The sequence below is a fragment of the Ranitomeya variabilis genome, chromosome 2, assembly GCF_051348905.1.
Source record: "Ranitomeya variabilis isolate aRanVar5 chromosome 2, aRanVar5.hap1, whole genome shotgun sequence".
In the NCBI taxonomy this organism is placed as follows: Eukaryota; Metazoa; Chordata; class Amphibia; order Anura; family Dendrobatidae; genus Ranitomeya; species Ranitomeya variabilis.
In genome coordinates this window covers 177,046,549-177,056,528 of record NC_135233.1, presented here as the reverse complement: position 1 = coordinate 177,056,528, position 9,980 = coordinate 177,046,549, and positions in this window count along the sequence as shown.

Sequence of the window (9,980 nt, the reverse complement as noted above, 5' to 3'; positions counted from 1 at the left end):
TTAGACAAAATGGGGCCCTGGGCAAAATTCAAAGTGGGGCCCCCAATCCTTAAATATTCCACCAACCACACTGTTAGGCTCCCTTCACATGTCCATATAAAACACGTACATGTTACACTGATATCGGTGTCACCAGTGTTTTCAATCAGTGTGCCGTCCATGTGCCATCCGTGTTTTTCTGGTATGGATACTGGAAATGAAATTACAAAGCCTCTCACATACTTTCCATGTTAAACACGGACAGCACGTGTACAGCACATGTACAGCACACGTACGGCACGTTTACATGGACCCATAGACTTGTATTGGCCCTTGCCATCTGTGCTGCTGGGAAAACACGGACATGAGTGCAGCACTGTAGGTTACATAGGGCACACGTGGCATCTGTGAAAAGCATGATACCCAGTTGTGTGAAGGGGGCTGTACAGTCACATAATAGAAAACAGCAGAATTGCCATGTTTTTCTACATCCTACCTCACAAACAGCAGAATAAAAAGAGATTGAAAAAAAGTCCTACATGTCCCCCAAACTACTCTGCTAAAATCCCCTCTGGCTCTGTGACCGATGGTTTGGGGTCCCTGATGGTTAGTATTCATTTTGCAGCTATAATATAAGGTGCAGCCACAAAACCCTGCAGCCCAGTACTGAAACTGGCAAAGATCCAGAGAGCCACAAGACCCCTGCAGCCCAGTGATGAGACTGGCAGAGACCCCCGGAGCCAATAGACCACTGCAGCCCAGTGCTAAAACTGGCGGAGACCCCCGGAGCCACAAGACCCCTGCAGCCCAGTGCTGAGACTGGCAGAGACCCCCGGAGCCACAAGACCACTGCAGCCAAGTGATAAGACTGGCAGAGACCCCCCGGACATCAGTGCTGGAGCTGTGGGGGATTTATCATTTCATGCTGATTATTTTTACATTCTCAGAAAACCCCTGTAGTGTGTGTTCACACGCACCATTTTTGCTGCTGATTGATCTACAGTGTTGGCAGGAAATATTCTGCTTTTTTGCAGCCTTTTCACTTACATTTTTGTTTCCCATTCATTTGAATAGGGATAAAACGCTGCAGAAATGCTGAAAGATGACAGCAATAGATTTATAAAAAAAAGTGTCTTCTGGCCGCTCTCCGTGTCTGACTGCTTCACTGGGACAGCGCGGAATAGTATAGTAGACTGCACTATTCCATCCAATGGGATATTAAGCCCTGTTTACACTGAGCTTCTGCAGTGCGTCCGGGGGCTCTGCCAGAATCCCCCTAAAATAGAATTCACATAAATCCCAGACAAGGACACAGACTGCACCGACACAAGCAAAGGTGAAAGGAATTATTATTTTTGTTCTGAAATTGACCGTCTGATTTATTTTCTTAGGGTCTGTGCACACGGTCAGGAATTGGCAGCACTTTGGACACAGCACATGTCCGCTGCCGACTATTGAACGCAGGTGACTCCTCTGTGATCACTGAACTGTGCGGATTCACTGCGGCCAATACAGTGTACGGGTGAGATTTATCTTGTGGAGACTCGCGTCTCTGCAAGATAAATAGTCGTGCTGCAGTTTGGAAAGACGTGCCACATGTCTCCGCGGGTGAACTACAGGCATCTGTGCATGCATAGTGGGCATGGGATTTCTAGAAATCCCATCCACTATTCTATAACATCTGGACGCTGCACAAGTAAGCAGCATCCAACCCGCAGCGATTACTGACCGTGTGCACCTACCCTCAGAGTCTGTTTGTGTTTTTTTGTCTAAAAGTATACACTTTTCTGTGGCTGCTGGGACAGACGGACACGTTCAGAAAAAAAACCCATCACATGTGGAATTCATTAGAACTCCATTCCTCTCGTTGCAATCTATGGTTCTATAGGGAATTCGGGCAGAACCCACCGGGCGCAGTAAAGAAAGACAGTGTGAACAGGCCCTAATCTAAAATACAGGCATTAGACATAAACTGCTGATGCCTATTATGGTGACACTACAATTACAGCACTATACAGGTCCTTCTCAAAAAATTAGCATATAGTGTTAAATTTCATTATTTACCATAATGTAATGATTACAATTAAACTTTCATATACTATAGATTCATTATCCACCAACTGAAATTTGTCAGGTCTTTTATTGTTTTAATACTGATGATTTTGGCATACAACTCCTGATAACCCAAAAAACCTGTCTCAATAAATTAGCATATTTCACCCGACCAATCAAATAAAAGTGTTTTTTAATACCAAACAAAAAAACCATCAAATAATAATGTTCAGTTATGCACTCAATACTTGGTCGGGAATCCTTTGGCCGAAATGACTGCTTCAATGCGGCGTGGCATGGAGGCAATCAGCCTGTGACACTGCTGAGATGTTATGGAGGCCCAGGATGCTTCAATAGCGGCCTTAAGCTCATCCAGAGTGTTGGGTCTTGCGTCTCTCAACTTTCTCTTCACAATATCCCACAGATTCTCTATGGGGTTCAGGTCAGGAGAGTTGGCAGGCCAATTGGGCACAGTAATACCATGGTCAGTAAACCATTTACCAGTGGTTTTGGCACTGTGAGCAGGTGCCAGGTCGTGCTGAAAAATGAAATCTTCATCTCCATAAAGCATTTCAGCCGATGGAAGCATGAAGTGCTCCAAAATCTCCTGATAGCTAGCTGCATTGACCCTGCCCTTGATGAAACACAGTGGACCAACACCAGCAGCTGACATGGCACCCCACACCATCACTGACTGTGGGTACTTGACACTGGACTTCAGGCATTTTGGCATTTCCTTCTCCCCAGTCTTCCTCCAGACTCTGGCACCTTGATTTCCGAATGACATGCAAAATTTGCTTTCATCAGAAAAAAGTACTTGGGACCACTTAGCAACAGTCCAGTGCTGCTTCTCTGTAGCTCAGGTCAGGCGCTTCTGCCGCTGTTTATGGTTCAAAAGTGGCTTTACCTGGAAAATGCGGTACCTGTAGCCCATTTCCTGCACACGCCTGTGCACGGTGGCTCTGGATGTTTCCACACCAGACTCAGTCCACTGCTTCCTCAGGTTCCCCAAGGTCTGGAATCGGTCCTTCTCCACAATCTTCCTCAGGGTCCGGTCACCTCTTCTCGTTGTACAGCGTTTTCTGCCACATTGTTTCCTTCCAACAGACTTACCATTGAGGTGCCTTGATACAGCACTCTGGGAACAGCCTATTTGTTGAGAAATTTCTTTCTGGGTCTTACCCTCTTGCTTGAGGGTGTCAATGATGGCCTTCTTGACATCTGTCAGGTCGCTAGTCTTACCCATGATGGGGGTTTTGAGTAATGAACCAGGCAGGGAGTTTTTAAAAGCCTCAGGTATCTTTTGCATGTGTTTAGAGTTAATTAGTTGATTCAGAAGATTAGGGTAATAGGTCATTTAGAGAACCTTTTCTTGATATGCTAATTTATTGAGACAGGTTTTTTGGGTTATCAGGAGTTGTATGCCAAAATCATCAGTATTAAAACAATAAAAGACCTGACAAATTTCAGTTGGTGGATAATGAATCTATAGTATATGAAAGTTTAATTGTAATCATTACATTATGGTAAATAATGAAATTTAACACTATATGCTAATTTTTTGAGAAGGACCTGTATATGCAGCACATATACACTGTGTTCCAAATTATTATGCACAAAGAGTTTAGGAGTGATAAGGTTAGAATTTTTTTGTTTGTCATTTAAACTCATTGATGATGATGTGTGTCTGCTGTGCATAATAATTTGGAACATGCATTTTGAGTGTTTATTTATTTATTTTTTTAAATATACTGTTTTCATAGGCAGTTTGTTCCAAAATATTGCAATTATACTAGAATAGTAGATGACTTGAACATAACAATGACTGCAATTCAGATACGTAATTTAGAGAAAATATGAGGAAATATTCTTTGCATAATAATTTGGAACACAGTGTACACAGATACACACTATACATGTACACACATTATATATACTTTATAAATATAGAAACATACACTATATACTGTGTATACAGTATACAGACACATACAGTGGATACAAGAACATACATAAAGTGTATACACACAGAAACATTCAGTTTATGTACAGTATGCTCACATACATATACACTTTACACGTATATTTACACAATATACTGCACACATGCAGTATACAAATATAATAAACATACACATACTATATCCTGTATGTGTATGTATATATATATATATATATATATATATATATATATATATATATATATATATATATATATATAAATATACACACACATTCACCGCAGAGATACACAATCATACTATATACTGTATATATGTACACACATACTATATACACATATACAGACACACACACTGTATACTGCACATGTACACACAGATACACATATACATGTATTCTTACTAGGTTCTGCAGCTTCACTTGTGCAGATCCCAGTACAGAGGTTTAGGAGCAGCTATGATAAGGAGAAGGGGACACCATGATAAGAGCAAGGGGACTCAGACACACAAGGCTGCAGACATCTTCCTGCCCTGGCTATGACCTCTGCTGTACTGTGATCAGCCCCTCCCCCTCACTCTCAACTTAACCTGACACTGCTGGGAGAGAGAGAGGGGGATGGAGGGGGGTTTGGGAGAGACAATCAAGTATTGCAGAGGATGCACAGAATTATTCGAATGCTGCACACCATCTGTGCACTTCATAAAGCAGCTGCAGAAGCAGGGGGCCTCCTTTGTGGGTGGGGGCCCTAGGGAGCTGCCTTTTCTGCCTGCCCCAAACGCCGGACCTGGGCATAAGAATACCCGGCATGCAGTAAACTAGCGCCACCACCAGAAACAACGTCAATGGTCTCCTGCTTGCAGAGTATTCTGACATTGCTCTGTTGCCAGCTGATTATTACTGGTCTGATCTGAGAGTGGACTCTGTCACTGTTCAGATTGCACAGTACACGACTCACAGGGAGGGACACAGCAGGGACGAGCACATCCCCTGAAACAAGTGTTACTGATGACTCTTTGTTTCAGGATGGAGCAGGAGCTGTGGCAGTGACTACAATCTCTGCTCCTTATGAGACTTTGTTTCAGGATGGGGCATGGGCTGTGACAGTGACTGCAGCCCCTGCTCAGACGACACTTTGTATAACCCCTTAATGACCGCTAATATGCCTTTTCAAGGTGGCAATTAAGGGTACTTAAACCACAGCGTCGCTTTTTAACGGTGCTGTGGAAAAAGTGTATAGTGCCCCCCAGAGTTGGAATTTCTCTGGGGTCTCAGCTGCTGGGTTGCGATCGCCATTATTAACCGTATAACGGCGACCGCAAAAAAAAATCCGATTTGCCATTTAATTTCTCTCTCCTCTGATGTGATCGCACATCAGAAGAGAGAGAAATAGGATCCCCGATCCCCCGGGTACCTGCTGGTGTCCCTGGATCCTCCTGCATCCCCCCACGGTCGCCACCATCTTCTTCAAGTAAGAAAATGCCGGGCGCATACAACAATAGGAGATTTTTCTTATAGGTTCATTTTGATCACTGAGATAGACCCTATAACAGTGATCAAAATAACAAAAATAGTAAATAAACCCCCCCTTTATCACACCCTTAGTTAGGGAACAATAATGAAATAAAAAATATTTATTTCCATTTTTCCATTAGGGTTAGAGTTGGGCTAAAGTGAGTTGGTCTAAAGGTAGGGTTAGGGTTAGGGCTATTGTTAGGGTTAGGGTTTTGTTAGGGCTAGGGTTGGGGCTAAAGTTAAGGTTAGGGTTGGGGCTAAAGTTAAGGTTAGGGTTGGAGCTAGAGTTGGGTTTAGGGTTAGGGTTTGGATTATGTTTACGGTTGGGATTAGGGTTAGGGTTGGGATTAGGGTTAGGGGTGTGTCAGGGTTAGTTTTGTGGTTAGAGTTATGGTTAGGGGTGTGTTGAGGTTATGGATATGTTGGGGTTATGGCAAGGGTTGGGATTAGGGTTAGGGGTGTGTTGGGGTTAGTTTTGCAGTTAGAATTGGGGGTTTCCACTGTTTAGACACATCAGGGGCTGTCCAAATGTGACATGGCATCCGATCTCAATTCCAGCCAATTCTGTGTTGAAAAAGATCCCTTCTGAGCTCTGCCATGCGCCCAAACAGTGGTTTACCCCATATATGGACAACATACGGACAAATTGGACAACAACTTTGCAGTACAATTTCTCCTGTTACCCTTGTGGAAATAAAAAATTGGGGGCTAAAAAAATCAAAATGGAGTCACTTGTGGGGGGTTTCTGCTGTTTAGGTACATCAGGGGCTCTGCAAGAGCAACGTGCAGACTACTCCATCAAAGTCAGAATTCCAATACGGCGCTCCTTCCCTTCGGAGCGCTGCCATGCGCCCAAATGGTGGTTCCTCCCACATATGGAGTATCAGCATACTCAGCACAAATTTCACAACTTTTTGGGTCCAATTTCTTCAGATACCCTTGGGAACATAAAAAATTGCAGGTTAAAAATAATTTCTGTGGAAAAAAAATGATTTTTTTATTTTCATTGCTCTACATTATAAACTTTAGTGAAACAATTGGGGATTCAAAGTGCTCACCACACACCTAGATAAGTTCCTTGAGTTGTCTAGTTTCCAAATTGGGGTCACTTGTGGGGGGTTTCCACTGTTTTGGCACATCAGGTGCTCTCCAAATGCGACATGGCGTCCGATCTCAATTCCAGCCAATTCTACATTGAAAAAGTCAAACGGGCTCCTTCCCTTCTGAGCTCTGCCATGCGCCCCAACAGTGGTTTACCCAACATATCAGGACAAATTGCACAACAACTTTTGGGGTCTAATTTCTCCTGTTACCTTTGGGAAAATACAAATTTGGGGGTGAAAATATCATTTTTGTGGAAAAAATATTTTTTTTATTTTCACGGCTATACATTATAAATTTCAGTGAAGCACTTGGGGGTTCAAAATGCTCACCACAGATCTCTAGGTAAGTTCCCTAAGGGGTCTAGGTTTCAAAATCGTGTCACTTGTGGGGGTTTCCACTGTTTAGGCACATCAAGGGCTCTCCAAACGCGACATGGCGTCTGATCTCAGTTCCAGTCAATTCTCCATTGAAGAAGTCAAACGATGCTTCTTCCCTTCCGAGCTCTGCCGTGCGTCCAAACAATGGTTTACCCCCACATATGGGGTGTCAGCTTATTCAGGAGAAATTGCACAACAAATTTGGGTTCATTTTCTCGTTTTACATTTGTGAAAATAAAAAATCTGGCTTTGAAATAAAATGTTTGTGAAAAAAGTTAAACATTCATTTTTTCCTTCCACATTGCTTCAGTTTCTGTGAAGCACGTAAAGGGTTAATTAACTTTTTAAATGTTGCTTGAGCACCTTGAGGGGTGCAGTTTTTGAATGGTGCCACTTTTCTGTATTTTCTGTCATGTACACCCCTCAAAGTGACTTCAAATGTGATGTGGTCCCTAAAAAAAATGGTGTTGTAAAAATTAGAAATTGCTGGTCAAATTTTAACCCTTATAACTTCCTAACAAAAAAAAAAAAATTCTAAAATTGTACTTATGTAAAGTAGACACGTGGGAAATGTTATTTATTAAGAATTTTTTTGTGATATATCTCTCTGATTTAAGGGCATAAAAATTCAAATTTTTTAAAATTTTTGCCATATTTCCAATTTTTTCATTTATAAACACAAGTCATATTGAAGAAATTGTACCACTACCATGGAGTATCATATGTCACGAAAAAAAACTCTCAGAATCAGCAGGATCCGTTAAAGCGCTCCAAAGTTATAACCTCTTAAAAAGACAGTGGTCAGAACTGTAAAAATTCACCTGCTCATTAAGTACAAAATTGGCTCTGTCACTAAGGGGATAAGTATCTCAGCATGCACTGGGATTCTCAAATGAAGTGTCACCACCCAGGAAACAGGAAAAAAATGGAATAACAGTTTGATATTGTAGTTAGGGAATTTTTAATACAAGTATATAAAAAATATCTTAGATTATGGCACTAAATAGATAGGGATTAAGAATGAAATTTAGCTTGACTTCAGATCACCCCATTTTTGTTGACCCTTTCCTTTTAGAGAACGAATTGGGAACAGTGGAATAGTTCATGGCACTATATTCCAACTATATTTCATTTAATAGAACTAAAATCAATCCCTCTTAGAATAATAATCTTATTGCTTGGTTAGTAGCATGTAGGTAGTATATGGCACAGGCTACGTACTATATTGCACAGTGACGTAGTATATAACACAACCGATGTAGTATATAACATAGCTACATAGTATATAACATAGCCACATAGTGTATTGCACAGGCACGTAGTATATTGGTCAGCCACGTAGCATATAGTAGAGCTACGTGCTGTAGTATATAGCATAGCCACGTAGTATATTGTAGAGCCACGTAGTATATTGCACAGGCACGTAGTATATTGCACAGCCACGTAGTATTTAACACAGTCACGTAGTATATTGCACAGCCACGTAGTATATAACACAGTCACGTAGTGTATTGCACAGCTACGTAGTGTATTGCACAGCTATGCAGTATATTGGTCAGCGACGTAGTATGTAGCAGAGCCACGTAGTATATAACATAGCCACATAGTATATTGTAGAGGGACGTAGTATATTGCATAGCTACATAGTATATTGCACAGCCATGTAATATATAACAGAGCCACGTAGTATATTGCACAGTCGACGTAGTATATAACAGAACCGACACAACCACATAGTATATTGCACAGCTTCGTACTATATAACACAGAGCACGTAGTATATTTCACAGCCACGTAGTATATTGGACAGTCATGTTGTATATTGCACAGTCACGTTGTATATTGCCCAGCTACATAGTATATAGCACAGAGATGTAGTATATAACAGAGCCCACGCAGTATGTAACACAGCCCACGTAGTATATAGCAATGTGGGCACTATATGCATGGTTAAAAAAGACTTAAAATAAAAAATAAACATATACTCACCTTCTGAAGGCCCCTTGAAGTCCTGGCACCTGTGTGCAGTGCACGCCGCAGCTTCCGGTCCCAGGGTTGGTATGAGCGCAGGACCTGTGATGACGTCACGATTACATGACCGTGACGTCATGGCAGGTCCTTCTCGCATAGCATCCTTGGCACCGGAACCTGACGCTTGCACTGCCGAGGACAGCGCGCAACGTCGGATGGTGAGAATAACCTTATTTTATTATTATTATTTGTAACATTAGATCTTTTTACTATTGATGCTGCATACGCAGCATCAATAGTAAAAAGTTGGTCACACAGGGTTAATAGCTGCGTGAACGGAGAGCGTTACACCGTGGTCCGTTAACGCTGGCATTAACCCTGTGTGAGCACTCAGCGCTGACTGCAGGGCAGTAAAGCAGCAGCCATTTCGCTGCCAGACTATGGCCATTGCTGATTGGTCGTGGCAATGGTCGTGGGCGTTTTGCCACAACCAATCAGCGATTGGATTTCCATGACAGACAGAGGCTGCCTGTGACCAATGAATATCCATGACCGACAGACAGACAGAAAGACAGACAGACAGAAAGACGGAAGTGACCCTTAGACAATTATATATATAGATATTGCTTTTACAGTACAAGTGATGTAATGCCAAATCACCACTTTTGAAATTAGCCTCAAAAATAGAAAAATGTATATTATTGCTGACAGTTTTATTTAAAATATTTTTAAAGTTTGTCCTAAAAGCTTGATGTACATAAATAGCATTTTGATGCATTATTATTGGTTGCTTTTTCAGTGTTTTATTTTACTTTATTCAAAAAGGAAGGTGACTTCTCTATAAAACGTTATAAATCAGACTAATACACAAATATTTACTAAATTATAAACACCATGAAAAGTATTTGTAAAAAAAACACCATTGAAAGTACTTTAAAGTCATGACATTTTACATGCCTTTAAGTGTGTGAAGAAGCCCCAATGAATTAGAGAATTAGAGGCAGCAAGCAAGATGATATACAT